The sequence below is a fragment of the Takifugu flavidus genome, chromosome 17 (genome assembly GCF_003711565.1).
Source record: "Takifugu flavidus isolate HTHZ2018 chromosome 17, ASM371156v2, whole genome shotgun sequence".
Lineage (NCBI taxonomy): Eukaryota > Metazoa > Chordata > Actinopteri > Tetraodontiformes > Tetraodontidae > Takifugu > Takifugu flavidus.
In genome coordinates, this window is record NC_079536.1 from 2,359,498 (window position 1) to 2,376,296 (window position 16,799).

Consider the following 16,799-nt stretch of genomic DNA (forward strand, 5'->3'; position numbering starts at 1 on the left):
AAAAAAAATGCTAATATTTTCCTAGCTTAGTGTAGAGACATCTGCTGAGCATGGCCCATTTTAAAACTGTTAACCTTCATCCTAAATAGAATTTAAAGAAAGAAATAAGTTATTAACAGTGAATTAATAATGGATGTTGAATGTTTTCAAGAATTGCCCTGCCTATTATAGAGGACAAGGTAGCTGCTTTGACCTCACTGCCCGTTAAAAATGAAGGTGCAGTTTGGGAGAATGAGTTTAAAGATAAAAGCTGGGAAAAGTGCTGCCGCCATCAGTTTCCAAATGAGAATGGGCTTTTTGTATTTGAAGTAGAAGGAAGATGAATCTTGATGACGACCCAGTCATCTGACTCTGAAATTGAAACTGGGAAAGCAGGGCGACATATGTAAAAAGGCTCGGGCGCTTTATTGTCATTCAGCACAGCACTTCGGCCCAGCTCCACGCCACTTCCTCACGTCAGCCTGCCACACCACCGCCAAGCCCAGTCTGATGCGCCACCGGTGGGCTTCATCAATCTTGACGCAGCTGTAATCAAAACGGCAAAATTATGAAAAATGGAAGCTGTCAGAGCCGTGCGGGATGCCGCTCAGCACTAGCGAGGGATAGGTCTTCCACTTCATCAAAAGCATTCGATTTGGGGACTCGAGATGCGATATTAAATAGTGGGTTAAAATGGGTGTTTTTCTGCAGTGCATCCTTTTCGTTAATGAACTCGGTGTTACTGGCAGAGGAATTCAATCTGGGAAGTCAAGAAAACGATTTTACCTTGAGCTCGCCACAACAATAAATCAATGGTCTTTATTGTTTGGGGTTTTTTTCCCTCCTGCAGCATCTTTAATCTGCCTCCTTTGTCAGTCTGCTGTGCTAAGCTTATTTGTGCATTCAGCCTTATTCCTCTCAATGAAATTAGCATCGCCTAATCTCATAAATATAATTATTTTTGCACAACAGTACAGATGTTCAGGGATGGATGATTGAGCTTAAGAACATCCTCTTGATTAATTAGCTGAATGCGAAACTAGCTTGCCACAAGAAACAACAATCTCAAATTTATGGATTCATAAGACAAGCAAGAGAAATTAAGTGGCAATGACTGTAGAACCAGAGCTGATCTGCTGGGAAAAAACGGGGGGAGGGGGGGGGGGGGGAATTCAACCAAAACTGGGGCAGGAGTGGCTGAGGAACACCAAAGTTCACACACAAACTCAAACAGCTGCAGGTCAAGCCACATGGAATAGCCAGGATCTTTGAACAGTCTGAGACCAAAGACAGCTGGAGAACCTGACAGAAAAACACAGCGACTGAGAGTCAAACATCTGCAGGGCGCTGAACCACGAACAGACGGATGAAAATAAAAGTGTTGAGAGAGGAGTCAACGAGCTGCAGGACGATGAAAAAAACTGTGAGACCGGGGGCACTCCAAGACAACGTTAATATATCGAGATGTTATTTTCTGAGCGGTTAAATTGCATTTTATGTTGATACCTGCTTGAAGAAGGATCAGGTCAGTACCAAAGGTGTTTTTTGACTCTTTCACAGTGTAATAAATTAGCTCTTTCTTCTTTTTCTTGACTGCTTTATCTCTTTTGGGGTCACGGGAAGGGTGCTGGAGCCTATCCCAGCTACATAAGGGTGAAGGCAAAGCACCCTTAACTCGCCTTATGTGAGGATTTGGAGGTTTGTTACCTTGCTTAAGGGCACATCAGCAGTGCTTTGAAGGTGTCCTGGTACCTACCGCTACTACCACCTTTCAAGTTTGTGCCCACCAGGGCTTGAACCGGAAACCCTCCGCTTCTGAGCCCTGTCGCTACCACGGCTCGGTCGTCAGAAATGGAGAAAATGGAAACAACAAAAGCCACAGGTTGTATTTTAATGAGTTTGATTCTCCTGCTGCTCCAAACAGCCTGGAAACGTTGGAGGCATTTACAGTTGGCGTAATGTTTTGAGAACAGAGCTGTTTCCAGGTGCAGTTTTTAGTCCACTGAGAGGTGCCTAAATGCACAACTGTCCCTTCTTTGTTGCTGAGCTTCGGCGGCGTCCAGACATGAGAAACAGATTGCCATTTCAAATATTTGCCAAAAAGAGAAGGGTCTTTTATTTAGGTCTGTATCCAAGAATGTCAGCAAGGCTTCAAAGGGTTCCAGATCCCCTTTTTATTGTAGCTATTTCTCCCAGTAAACCATGCTCTGCCGAAATCAGAACAGATTAGGGTGGTTTTCACAGAGTTGACTTCAAAGTGAGCAAGGGGGTTGGGGGGGGATATGACTATAATAGCACAAAGATGCTCATAAGCTGGCTTCACTTTGCGAGTTTTTGCAGCAGGAACTTCATTTATTATTGATTTTAAAAGTTGACGCACTTTGTTGGTTAAAAAAAAAATCATGTCAGGACGGGAAAAAGTCTCCTTCAGATGCCTGAAAAATGATGTGAGAGAATCAGGTTCAAGTTCAAGGCAGTTAATTGTCTCTAACTTCAGTATTGACTCGTTTATTGATTAACCCCATTCGTGTGCACTCCAGCCCCTTGCACACCCCTCTTTAAGAGTATTTGGGTTTTTGTTTTACAGCACAAACTCTTTAATCTGTCTTCTTTTTCTTTTTCTTTTGCTGTTTCAAACACTTAAACTCCAATTTTGCCAAATAAATCAATCTTTATTTAAATAGCATCTGTTATAATCAAAATTGTCTCTTGGCACTTTTCAGAATCCCAGGGCCTGACCCCCAACAAGGAACAGTGGCAAGAAAAACTCCCCTTTAACAGGAAGAAACCTTGAGCAAGACCAGGCTCCAGGAGCAGGCTCCAGGACCAGGAGGGGAGCATGCTATTGATGGCAGTTTGGGCAGACAGGGAGGAGAAGGGGAGGACAGGTAGAAGAGAGAATGGACATAAACCATTCAAATATATTAATTAGATCAAGCTGTCAGTATAAAAGTTGTGGACAATAAGAGGTGAATGAGAGGAGCTCGGAGTAAAGCTGCTGCCCCACCACCAGAAAGTGGCTCTGCCATCTGGATGTCTCTGGGACGTCTTCCCGGGAATGTCAACACAACACAAGGTTTCAGAACAGGAGGATGCTAATCAGATGTTTTAAATTGTTCATTTCATCATTTATTTGGTCTCATCTCGTGTTGAAATGGTCGTATTCTGTTCGTATCTGTAACCTTGAATCGGTGCCTTTGCCAGAGGTACAGCCAATGCGGATTTCTTCATATTTAAACCTGCAATAAATATTCGTCGAGGGGACTTCCTAAAAGATGAATGCTGCTTTAAAGTCCAGCATTGTGTGGGGAAGGATCCAATTTGTGCTTTCAACAGCAACCTTTGAACATCCTCTTACAAATGCCGATGCCGCTAGTTTCACCCTGCGTATCTTGTGTTTAATCGTTTATTCCCCTCTATTTACATCTTGTCACACTGAATCTCCATCAGCCCGCCCCGTCTGCTTGTAGGGAAGATTAACTGATTTGCATCAACTGGTGCTTTGAGTGGAGGAGAGGCAGCTGGGCTCTGACTGCATCGCGCAGGGGGAAGGAGATGTTTTGCCTCATCAGCTGCAATAAGGAGACCTTGTGGCTGCACCTCACAGATCTCATACTGGTCGAAGAGGCTGGGAAAGGGGCCAGGGGCGATGGCAGCATGGCAGAGCAGCAGCTGTTTGCGTCACACGCAAGTGAAGAGCGTTATTTCACCTGGCTACTTACCACATGCAGGCATTTCATCAGCCATCCCTGATTAGGCATGTTTAAATCTGCCATCCTGGCAGGAGATGAATCCAAACAGATGCACTCAGGTCATGTGGGGGGTTTTTTTGGTTTGTTTTGGTGTCGTGATTTTAGGCACTCCCGTTATATTTCCAGTCCAAACTGGGCCGTTTTATAATGCCAAATGATAAGCATACCAATTTTTTTAACCTCCCTGTCTCTGGCTGCAAAATTACCTCCCTAAAATCACACCCTGTGCATTTTATGGCCAGAATTCTCCAGCCACGATCTATTCAAACCTACACTTGTCCAACTGCTCCCAGCCGTCAGAGCATTTGAATGCACTGAAGTGCCGGATATGCTGTCACTGTGTTTCTCTCTGATGGAAACAGCGCAGTGACTCCTTTTATGCACAGTAGGAGCGTCTGTAGCCTGGAGTTTCAAATCCTATAAAATATATTGTACTTAGAGGGGAATAAAAGTGGGGTTTTTTTTAGAGCTTTTCATAATACCGTCTGAGAAACTTCTGTAAAGTCGTAAAGCAAGACTTTGTGCAATGGATTGCCTCCATGGAGTGGCTTTCTGATGTTCAACGAACTTTAACAAACCCCCCATGGCTTATTTGTACTTTCACTCATTATAACTGTTTTGGAGGTCTGAAGTGGAGCTGAAAGGGAAAGTGGGATGCAAGGTTCATTTGAGGCACCCGCACAGCTCTGCATTTACCTTTATGGTGATTGTAACGCTCTATAGAGCCCAAGAGTTGAGTCTTGGTGTCACTGCCTGCTCTTCTGCTCTCCTGCTGAGGTGGAAAATTCCACTCACTCTGCCACGCCCCTTCCCCACACCCACCTGATCAGCCTTCATCATTTTCACCTGTTGCTCCCTCTTATGCCTATTTAAGCCACTGTTGGACATTCATGCCTTGCCATATTGTTTTTGCTCCATGCCTGACTTTCCAGCATATAGTTTGATTGAACTTATTGGTTTTGACCCTGCCTGCCTTGGACCTTTCCTCGGCATCTCTGCCCTGGTAAATCTGACAACCTTCTGTTCCCGACTAAGAGTTTTGCTGTGTGTTTATTCGGACCGTTGCCTGCCTGAAACTGTGGAGTGTTTTCTCCATTCCACAGAGGCCTGTGGTTACTTGTCTGCTGTTAGCTTCAAGTTTGCAATAAAACCGTTTGTTAAAACAGTCCAGAACTGTCATGTTGCAAGTGGATCCCACCACATCCGTGTCAATTGGAGAGATCACAGGAAGCCTTGAGGAGCCGCACAGTCCCCACCAGATGCATACGTGACATGATGCCACCGTGTTATACGTGAATGCTAAGATCATCACATAATTCCTAGATTAGACAACAACCAGCGTAAACTAATTAACTCATAACTCTGCAGCCAAACTACCAGTAGCGTTACACGACACATGTGATGCCTTTTAGTCCATTTCAGGAAAAGTGCTTTTGCTCAACTGTCTCTCTGTTGGAGCTACTCAGAATTGGAGCTCGACCCTCCCAAATCAACGACGCACATTCTACCCTCACTGCACACTTAAAAACCCATTTGGCTGACAATTGCTGCTGCACGCACTGGACTTAATTGGATATGACATCTGTGTTGAATGTGACATGATCATAGTGATAGTTGCTGCCCGTTTCTGTGTTGCGACCATGGTGAGGTATTGCCTGTGACTGGATGTGCTGTTGATGTTGCTGGTAATGCTCCATGCTTGGGCATGCCACCTGTACACATTGTGTTTTAATGAGTGCATTCATGCTGCTTTTCCTTTTTTTTTCTTTGTACCACACTGCTGTTGTATTTCTCTACTGTTGCCATAACTGTTGTATTCATATTCTAGGTTGCCTGTCATTCCCTGGCCAGGAACTATAGCTGGAAACTAGCCTCCTTGGCTAAGAATCCCCGATTTAGTGTTTTTGCTACAGTCAATTAATGGGGAGTGTCCTTGAAGATATAAAGTAGAGCACGCAAGACCTACCCGGGCAAGCCGGAATCACCTGGAGCCAGAAAATCCATGCAGCTCTGCCTTCGTCTCAGCACGACTGTGATTCCAGTCGCTGGGCCTGCTTCCATTAAGGTTCAACATCCATCCTCACTGCAGTTACACAAGGAGCACAGGGAACGCCAGCTGTTCCACCTCACTCCCATCTGCTTCTGAGATGGTCCCAAACATTTATACCCCAAGAAAACAGGAGAAACAACAGTGGCAGCGGGTGGGGAACGCAGCCTGAGTGTGTGGTGATCTGTTTGAAGGTTGTGTGCAGAGCTTTGATATGTGTCTGTGCCTGTGTGTGAAAGTGAGTGTATGTTTTCTTACACTTTATTATGAGTTTGGACACAGTTGCCGGGGGCATTCATGGTTCACGCTCCATCTGGAGCCATCGGTACATGTAGCTGCAACACGATTTGATGGCAAACATTTTCACTGAGGAGCGTACAAGCAGCCTTCAGGCCCTAGTTCATGTATAGGAAGCAGGGGGGGTGGGGTGGGTGGCAGTAATAACTTTTGACAAATGGGAAGGGGGGGGGGGGTGATGTGGGAGACTAAATGCTGGCGTGCCAATTCTGGAAATAAGGATCGCGCTCGAGCTGTTGGCAAACAGACTTTTCATCTCAAAATAGGGAACAGCCCTCACAGAGAAGGGAACGGCTCCACGAGGATTCCTCATCGCCGGCCATAAGAGACGTGCATGGTGTTTCATAATGAATAATTCAGGCCGCTGCTTCCTCCCTTCTCCTGTCTGTATGGACATATACTGTATTTACCTGATAACGGTTTCCCCTTTGTTGTGCAAACTCAGCCACAGTCATGTCTGATTGCATTCAAATCAAAAGAGGTGTGTGGAATTTACATTTCTTCAAAGAGACTCCAGGACACATTTCACCAGCTTTGAACTTTGACAGCTGATGCGCAGCAACAAAACAAGTAAATGCTTGACATTTTTGAGTATGCATGAGACGCTCAGAGTGGTTCAGAGAGTGGGTGTGAAGTTGGGGGGGATAGGTAGGTAAATGGTCAAAATGGACAAAATTGTTTCCATTGGGATCTGACTTCTCTGACTGTTTTTGCTTGGCTGTTTCTTTTGATGGACATTCTCATTCCAGAGATAAGTCCACTTTGATTTAACTGATCATGCATTTAACATGCGCCGTCTCGCCATCGGCGCAGCGGCCGAGCCAGCTCCGAGGACGGCCTCCGGGCGGCCTCGAAAAGCCAAACATGTACATGCATCTGTTTGAAATATTATGAAATGCATTTGGATGAGCCTGTTGAGAGCTCACTTGAACCCGCCGCCATCAAGGGAAGACTGAAAGAAGCCGGGGTCGGCACGCGGCCCGCGCACGTGACAGCTCGGACTGGCTTTGCTTTAGATGATGGAACAGTGCAGATGAATATCAAACCTGACTAATCTCTTTCCCGCTAAAATCACACTGCTTCCCTTATCAGTCTCTGGGAGATTAGGCGGAAGCAAACAGGGTGCCAACTGGACATATGTTGATGTGAACAGAATCACTCGCTGGTGGAACGCCTCTTATATTTAGTGTAAACGTTAAAATGTGATCAAAAGCGCTCGTGCGTGTTGGAGTTTATTTTTGATATCTGCAAAGATCCCTTCAGGCTAAACTTTGCATTTAATACAAGATCAAAGTCGACGTGTGATTCAGAGTCCTGGCTTTGGGTAACAGTTTAACTACTTCTTTGCATCACTTTAAAGGATTTCATTGTCTTTGGTGCATGCTTCCTGTCATCTTTGCCACCTTTCAGGTAGTGTTTTTGTTTATTTCAATGGAATCTTAATGTTTCTTTAGAGACTTTTGTCTCCCCTGCTCAAAAGGAGGAAGTGGAGAACCCATATTCATTCATTTCGTAAGCATTATCGGGCACAAATTGAATCCACAGCATCAACTTTAAGGTTAATCCTGCTGAGCCAAAGCTCAGATGCCTCATGACTTTTCAACCCATTTTTGAAGGATCAAATAAGTTTGCTCATTTTCTTTTGAATAAAACCACCATTTCCTATCTAAAACAAGGGGGCTTAAGATTGATGTATTTTCTTGGGCCTCACCCTCTGGTAGTATTTACTGTGCTGGTGCTGTAAACTGTTAGTTAGACTCCAGAAATTAAATGCAGCCTCAGACGAACTCAGGAGGAAATGTGCTGGATGAGCCACCACTGGCTGGAAGAACTGGCCATGGCTCTGCCATAAACACGCTGCGCCTGCGGTAGGTCACCGCATCTGCACCCATGCACGTCTGCGGCTTAATGGTTGCTGGTGGGAGCAGATGCAAATGTTGTAGACCTGAAGAACGTCTTTAAAATAACAATACAGTAATCTGTACTGCAGCTTATTTTGTTCTACAGGAGTTTCATGGGCAATAATGGCTCTAGAATTCTTTTTCTTAAAGCTCAATCTGATTTTCCAAATGATCCAATTTATACAAACTCAAAATGAACGAATGAACGTTGGACTATAAAGAAGGCTGAACGTTGCGAAAGCAAATCCTTCTTTGCTCCCGCATTGTTTTCCTTGGTTCTGTAATTCAAAAGTCTTCCAAACTAGCGTCACACCAAGGTGGACAATTTTCTTTTTCCTTAAAAATATGGTTTTTAGAAAAAAGTAAATAATATCCTGGACACCAAATGATTGCTCAGCATGTTTAATAGGTTTTCCCTCGTGTACAGGATGAAATTCAAAGCATTTAAAAAAGAAAAAGGTATGTGTGAATGTGACATTATTCTTCCAGCCATCTGTATCCAGTTTCCCTGGACAAGTTAATTAAAGTATCAATTACCAAACATGTAATCCATGTTGGTACAGCCCTTCCACAATGACCCTCAAAGCTTCATAGAATCATTCTATTACTTATGCAACCTCTTGCCATGACCAATTAAAGCCAGCATCCATTGTGGAGTCTGTAGCCAGCATGGTAAGCACATCGCCGAGGTTAATGGAGCTGACCCTTCATTTTCACTCCTGTTGTTATTGCCTTCCTTTAACTAACCACAGGCACCCGAGTGAGCAGTCACCATGACGATAGTCATAACTGGGGAGTGTACTTGATTTGGCTTTAGCCTTTCATCAGCGACATCGGAGTCTGCAAAGAGGCTTTGATTGTCAGAAAGACGGCTCCGACAGCTCATTATATTCTGGACTTGCCATGGCTCATGTGGACAGCAAGTCATCCATAAGAAAATGTCTACAGGTCTTTTGCATCCAGCTACATCAAGTTACGTGTCTTGGTTTGTTTGGGTTTTTTAAGTTTCGTAAAAAAAAAAAAAAAACTTCTTTCCAGAGAGTAACAGACAGAGGGTTAATGTGAACATAATTCTGTGGCAAGTCATTCTAATGAAGCGCTTATGTATAATGCTAAGATTACACTGTGGTCTGACATACATGTATGCTCCCATGATCCTGATCTGCAATAACAGCTGATTTTAGCAGGAGTATCTGCCTGCTAAATGTAAAAAAATGTATTAATATAGTGCTTTCACGCAATGAAGTACTCCACATTTAAACGTATCATGTTTGTTTTAATGCATTTTAAAAGACGTACCCTACGGGGCGACTAATTTAGCTCCTGTGTCAGTGTATGAGTTAACCTCGCTCTTCACACTTCTGCAGGATTCGTCTGTCGGGCCCCTATAGACGATCACATGTGACATTGGGCGCCTCAGTAAGCCGCTCATAGCAAGAGTGAAGGTGAACCTTTCCTCTAAACTCTACATTTAGCGCCATATAATGGAGCCACATCTGTTTAACTTTACTGAGACAAAAGGTCACCGTCTGCCAGCTTGCATCACGTCATGGTTTCTGCTCGCGCTGCTACGCGCAAAGCAACGAAAAAGGTGAAAATGAGTCATGAGAAGTGAAAATGAGCAATTCTCCAGGTTGTTATAATTACTCTGAGCAGGCTTGAATACAAGCACGCTATTAAAAGTTTACCTCCTATTTCTGACAGTGCCAGTTATCGTTATGAGTTTTATCTTGCATCGAACGTCTCATCCTGAAAGAAAAAAGATTTCCTATCTATATTTTAGTGGCTAAAGTGTGGTTAATGAGTCTTTATTTCACAGATATACATTTATATATTGGATCATCACCCTCATTTACATTTCAATTACCATTTCCATAAAAATATCTCTCCAGCTGAGACATATAGCACTCACCTGTCTATTGCACTATTCACAAACCTGCTGGACTTCCACCCAGCTTGCAGGGAATGAGAAGAAATATTAAAAAGGTCACATTATTTGAGATTCGGGGCAATTTGAATGAACCGTGAAGCCATTTATTCTCATTCTTGCCGGGTGCCTTTCAGTTATGAGATAGCCAAGAGGCTAAAAATGTTCATAATCATTAATAATTTTGGTGGGGGAAAAAAAATCAATTTCTGACAGAAATATTATGGCATGGAATGTATTTGGACATGCTACTCTGAATAACAAACTCCTGAGTGCTGTCTAAGTGGGGCCTGCATTTGAGTGCTGGTTTAATATGTGGTTATCTAGGACTGTAGCTGTGTCATCATGGAGAACAAACATCATTAAACTTATTATTCATCGCAGCCGTGAGCCTGAAGCCCTTGATGGCACATTAACAACAGTCTACTGAGAGACGCATCACTCTTCGGTGGCTCTACGGAGGCGAATGAAAAGCATTCTCATTGACTTGCCCTCCTCCCTCAAGCCTATTAATGATAATCATTATTTTCCCTTTGTTCATTATGATCCGCACTCCTCCATTAAGAAGGTCTCTAATACGCACTTCCACTGTGTTTCTTGTGGAGTCTCCCTCACCACGCCACCTTGAGGCTCACAGCAGGGGGCAAACATAATAAGAGACGAATGAGCGCCCGCTTTCATCACGGTTGTCAGGATCTGTTTGTGTGATCTTACAACCAGTTCAGCCCCAGACCTGTCCGTCACCCAGCCCCAGCCACCCACCCATCCACCCACCCATCCACCCATCCACCTACCCATCCATCCATCCACCCACCCATCCATCCACCCATCCATCCATCCATCCATCCATCCATCATCCATCCATCCATCCATCCATCCATCCATCCATCCATCCAACCACCATAGGCAGCAATTTTCCATTGTATTCATCTTTGTATTATTGGTTTTTTTCAATTTTATTATTGAAAGCTTTTTTTTCCCAGCTGAGCTTTTTAAAATGAAACCATCCGAAGAGTTGGGCTGATCTCAGCGCGCATTCGCCTGCCAATACTTCCTTCATGCTTCATTTATTCATGAACTCTCATTCATGAACTTTTTAAAGTGGGTATCATGGAAATTAGAGACATTAGCTTGACTAAAATTCCAGATCTGCAAACTGCCCTGAAAACTGCTGATCTGACCTGATTTGAGGAAATAAAGCACTGCTGGTTCTGGTTGCTAAACTGGGAAACTCTGAATACCAGCTTCCACCAGGCGGCTGTTGCTCTGGTCACGTCAACGTTATGACAGTTGTGCTCAAAGATTAAAAAAAATAAAAAAGACATATACAATACAATCCATTTTCCATGTGAACGATCGCCACATTTCTCTGATTTCTACATAGGTTTGTCCTGTTTCTCTTCATTGTGTTAAAATTCCTTTTTTTCTTGTTTCTACTCTTTTGTTTGAATTCAAGATTCAAGATTCGACCAGTGAAGTGCTGTCAGGGAGGCAAGAGAGGCAGTGACTCACCTTGCTACCAGGGGGGTTAAAAGGCTTAACCATGAGATGTTCACAAGCAAAGTAGACAAATAAAATAAGTTTTAATATTTGTCCTTTGGTCTATGCTTTCTACCTGATTTTGGTGTGGTTCCTGTATATTTTGATCATTTTCACGGTCAAAATCGCAGAAATTCTTGATCAAAATAACAAGCAGACTTGAAGATAGGCAGCCACAGGTCGTGCCTCCACAGCTGCATACAAAGTGTATTGAGCGTGTGCGGCATGTTGCCACGGGGAAAAAGCAGGTCATGAGGCAGCAAGTACTGCTGCCTCAAAGAAGGGGGCGATATATTGTGAACTTGCAGTTCAAATTTTAAGAAGTAGAAAAAGAAAAAGAACAAACAAATGCTACACTTCCTGTGGTGCTTTTCACCCTGAAAATGAAGCCTTGGATTTCTAAAATAAGGAATTTAACAAGACTGGACTTTCAATAAAAGCAAGAAGTCATTCATACTGGGAGACACTGAACAGCAGAGCTGCCAGATTTGATTCAAACGTGTGTGGTCTGAGGACAGAAAATAATGCGTTCATTTCAAAAGGATTTGTATACTCGAAAAGACTGGTTTTGTGCTTGTGCTACAAAAACAACATCTTTGTTGCTTTCCCTGCCTTTTATTCTCAACGAGTGACCGTGTTTGGACTAACTGATCTGAAAATACAGCCAAGAAGCCTTGAAAAACATGAAAGCTCATCTGCCCACATCAAAGTCAGATTTCTTTAAAAATGTTTGGAATATCACGTATTGATCTGGCTCTGAATGAACGATGGAGACTAATGGAGACACTTGCTTTTTGGGGAAACAGGAGCTTGTATTTCGTGGTAAGGATGTGAGTGCAAGCTCCTCCAGAGAAAGAGAGACTTTTAAAACTCAAAGAAAAAGAGTAAAAGGGAGACTTCTACAACAAAGTCATAGAGATCTTCACCCAGAAGGAAAGGCTTCATTTACAAGTAAAGGTAAGATAAACTGTTGAGTGTTTCTGCTCCAGTGCTGTGTTAATTGTGTGCAAAGTGTGATAAAATGTTTTATTCTAGTGTGATTTTGAGCCAGTGCCATAGCATCATCATGTCATGTCGCAGCATACTGTATGTTTGTAAATCTGACTGTGGGTCAGTGCCTCCCCAACCTCAAACCTCACTGCACATCACTGGATTCCACCAACTCCCTAGCTCTTCACCACTTTATCTGGCTCGAAGTGTTTAGTAAAATGACTGCAGATAATTATGACAATAAAGCCCTTTAAAGTTTCCTTAAAATGTGCATCAATTAAATATTAGAAAACCACATTCATTTGCCATTGTGATGACCTGCCCACTCCATCTGCACACTGGTTGTGTGTTCTCTGAGTGGAGCTTGTCATCAGGGTGAGTCTCAACTGTGGGTGAACTTCGAACAGGGCATTTAGCTGTCCAGGTGTTTGCTCACTCTTTTTTGCTGTTTCCTTACTGTGCCTTGTGTGTGCAGGTCTCCTTCTCTGGGCAAAAAAGTATTGATTTCTTGTGGTTTGTTTGGAATTTATGGTTGGGGTTAATCTGTCTATCACTAATAAATGTATTTTGCTTGGTTATCTTGAGTGTGGGCTTGCTTTCTTGCCACTAGCCCTCATGGTTTGTGACACCATTACTATGTGTATGTGTGGAAAAAGATAAAAAAAATGGGACTGTTTTTGTAATTTAAAAAAGCAATGTAGCTTTTGCTTATCTAGAAATTGACAAAAACTTTACAATAAGATGGTGAGAAGCAGAATAACTCTTGCTTTTGTTTTGTTTTTTTGTCTTTGTTACCCTTGTGGTGCCAAAAGAGAATCAGTATGCGAGCCAAGATGCATATGCAGAAAATATGGAGGATGCCAATCTCTTCTTGCTGCATCAGTGCCTTCTAGTTGACCATGAAACCCAATCTGGACGCTGATGAAGCGTCTGTCAACGCCAGAGGCCTGACAAAGATGGGCCTCTTTATAAATCACTCCGTCGCTGATGCTGTGGAGTGAACCCAGATTTTTTTTTTCCTTTTTTTGGTGTGTTTTTTTTCTACCTCTGGGTGAACCTCTGGGCAAAAAGCAATTTGTCAACTGCTCATCTGCATTCCAGCCTCATCAAGTGTGAAGTGGTGTAGACTGACAACTTCATCAGGGTGTTCTCCAATGTTCTGTAGAGCCTGTTGTGGATATGGAATGATTGGACAGGTAGGCCTTCTCTGGGATTGGAGGGAAACAGCGGTTTAAATAGACAGTTAATAGTCAACAGCTTCTCTGATACAATGGGAATATTCACCGCTCCCCCCTTCACGACTGTTGGAGCTCCATATATTTTATATATTCCATATATTTTCTTATATTTTCACTGACATCTTGCAAAAAAAAAAACAAGAAGGTACTACGAAGCAGCACTTCGTTCATGTTGACTCTGATACAACAATCCTTTTAACCTGCCTGTTTGTCGAAGGTCGGATCGCAGGACTCCATTTGGTGCAGGGGACAGCTGATTTCAGTCGCAGCCAAGCAGGTGAGCTGTGTTTAATGACTGAAGGTCAAACCATTCTCTCTCTACATTGAAGGCATTAAAAACCGTCCAACTGACCTGCTGACATCAGGCACTCGAACAACTGTCGTGTTCACAAAGGAAGTTATTTAAAACAGTGAGAGCAACATTTCAACTGCTTTGTGACGTAAAACTACGCAAGCAGCTTCCTGATTAAACACCTCTATATAAATAAAATGTATTCTGTCCTGCCTGATGCACAGATCAGCCTCAGGAGGAATCTGTTGTAGGTAAATTCAGGTGAAAATGAACTGTGAATCAGTGGTGATGATTACCAAATGAAGCAACATCTACATTGGATCCGAGAATAAAGGGGAGCTTTAGGTTGGGGGAAAAGAAACGTGTCAGTTTGCTTGGCGAGACAAGCATCCCAGCTACTGTGACACCAGCACTATTCAGGAAATCAGTGTCGCAGCAGGGCCAGGCTCGCACAGCGTGAGTGAAAACTGTTGTGACAGGAAGAGAGTGCCTGAATGAGGACACAATCAGCAGCACCGAGTCGGTAAACGTCTCAGATCGCTGAGGTTTCACCGAGGATGGACAGCTACACTTGAGTGCTATTAAGGACACCAACTGCTTCATTGTTGAGATATGTTGCAAACGCACTAGAGCTGCCCAACCTGAGGGGCTAATTCTCCTTTTAAGTGTAAATGTATGAGCTTTTGTAGGTTTTCGGGCTCTTATTTAGCCAAGCTGTCTGTTATCAAGTCAAATTCAGGCCAAAATTCCCACTTTGGAGCCTGAATCTTCAAAGACCCAACATACATTCATGAGTCTAGGGAATTTATGGAGTCAGAGCTGAGTCACTACAAGTCACCAAGGATAAGTTTAAGTCATACCGAGCCAGTCCCTCCTGATGCTGGAGATCTCCACTTGTGCTTTTTTTAGGCTGGATAACGATATTTTTCCATTCATTGATGTTTGGAGAGATTGTTTGTAGCAGACTGAACCCATTTGTCCCCATTGGTCCTTTAGTTTGTGTTCGAGCTCAGACCCCTCTTGCCCTGATGTCCTGGGGTGTGGCTGTTGTCCATCCCTGCAGGCTGTCCACTTAAACGAGAACAATTGCAACAATTCTGTCCATTATGAAAGAATATCCGGTGCAGCTCGACAGAAGCTTGCCTTCATAAAAGTGTCTGACCTTTGTCATGTTGACAAAACACTGATACGCGTCTCTCCTCGTTTTTAATTTAGAGCACTGGCTGCAGCATTTCCAGCATGAATAACTCGCCAGCACTGTGATCCAAATGTTTCTCGTCTCTTGTGCAATAACTGCACTGTGAGATGAGAACATATTGGTGCGCCTCTTCATTTTCATTCCAATCGTCCTTTGAATCCTTTCGATCGTACAGGCCATTTAAAAATCAGATCATGTCAGGGCCCTATGTGTTTTGTCTTACTTCTTTGTTTCACTGTCTTGCTCGTCTCTCTCTCCAGGGGGCCGGTGGATTCACTTTAGTGCTGCTTTTGCTGCATGGTGACGTTCCACCTGCAGCTGGTTACCACCAAACGGCCCGCTGCCTCCGGTTCACCAGCCTCTGATTGTCTTGTCTCCTTATTGGTTCGGTTGAGTTCTTTCTTGACTGGTACTTGATAATAATTCTCTCAGTTTCTCACTTACCTCAGGAGAGACAACCAGCACTTCTCGGTCCCCGCCTTTTCTCCACTCTGACCACGATTATCTTTTGTTGTTGAATTAAAGTCGAGTTAAAATTTCATCAGCTATTGTTTGTCTGCTTTTGGGTCCAATCTGAAATGTGCTCTTAACAGATATGCTTGATTCTACAAGCTCCAGCTAAACAAGGCAGCTCAAAAACCCACCTGTTCAAGGCCAAGACCACCTAAAACACAACGAGGTGAAGAGGGGACAGACAGAAGCATTGAAACATCTGCGAATAAGATCTTGTCTGTTGAGGCAGTCTGTCTACATGTGTGTTAAAACACGGAAAACAGCCGTGCGAGCTGCAGGATTTCCCATATGGGAGTCCAGTAGCGACCCCAGTGGTCCAGATCTGGTTTCACCTTTTTTAAAAATGCGAGAGGAAATGACATGTTCGTGCAGAATCGAAGTCAGGGTTGCATGACAGCCATTTTTTTCAAAAGAAAAATGATCAAGGGTCGGGGCTGTTCTGGAGTTGGAGGAGTTGGGTGGCTGCCACTGAAAAAGTTCCATCAGCTCTGCTTTTGAATCCCGACCCAGGAATTTCGAAAAGAAATTGCTTTGTTGACCTCAGCGCTCTGGTAGGAGCGTCGCCCCTGACTCTCTCGCAATGGTGCAGATTTAATGCTCATTGTGTTGGTCGCTTGTCCACGTGATGTTTTTTTTTTTTTTTTAAACCTCCCTAACAAATGAGTTAGTGCGGAAGGATACGGCCGTTCAGGATAACCAAACTGAAACAACCACGTCTATGGTAGTGCTGCAATGGGGTGAGCCATCGCTTTAAAGCACAAGGATAATCTTGACTTGCGGTGACTCAATCGGTTTCCGTGTCACTCACGTGTCCGACACAGTCGGCTTTGGTGAGCACACAAAGATCACCGGCCATACTGGATTAAAGGCCGCGGGTACTGAGACGAGAAGACTTGTCCTGCTTCTTGCCCCAGTAGATCCAGGTATCATCTGTAATAATCTGCGAGCAGAGACGATTGTTCACAGGAGCAATGAAGCTCAACTTCCCACGAAAAATGGAATTAGTCTTTTCGCAAAGGCAGATCAGTGATCTTCATTTAAAACTCAAAATGGAGCGTCTGGGGCCGATTAATGCCTTCCGTCGTTCTTGAGTATCCCTCCCGTCTTCCCCCTCTGTCACCCGATT

General features: G+C 43.7%; 1 protein-coding gene across 1 annotated transcript in view; it reads left to right on the plus strand.

Moving 5' to 3' along the window:
* The first annotated feature begins 11,791 nt into the window (after positions 1 to 11,791).
* The window catches only part of LOC130514173 (serine/threonine-protein kinase H1-like), a 40,881-nt gene continuing 35,873 nt past the window's right edge, over positions 11,792 to 16,799 (plus strand). Inside the window, exon 1 of the mRNA XM_057013603.1 lies at positions 11,792 to 12,399. The gene's annotated coding sequence lies outside the window, so the exon portion shown is untranslated. The remainder of the gene's footprint in view (positions 12,400 to 16,799) is intronic.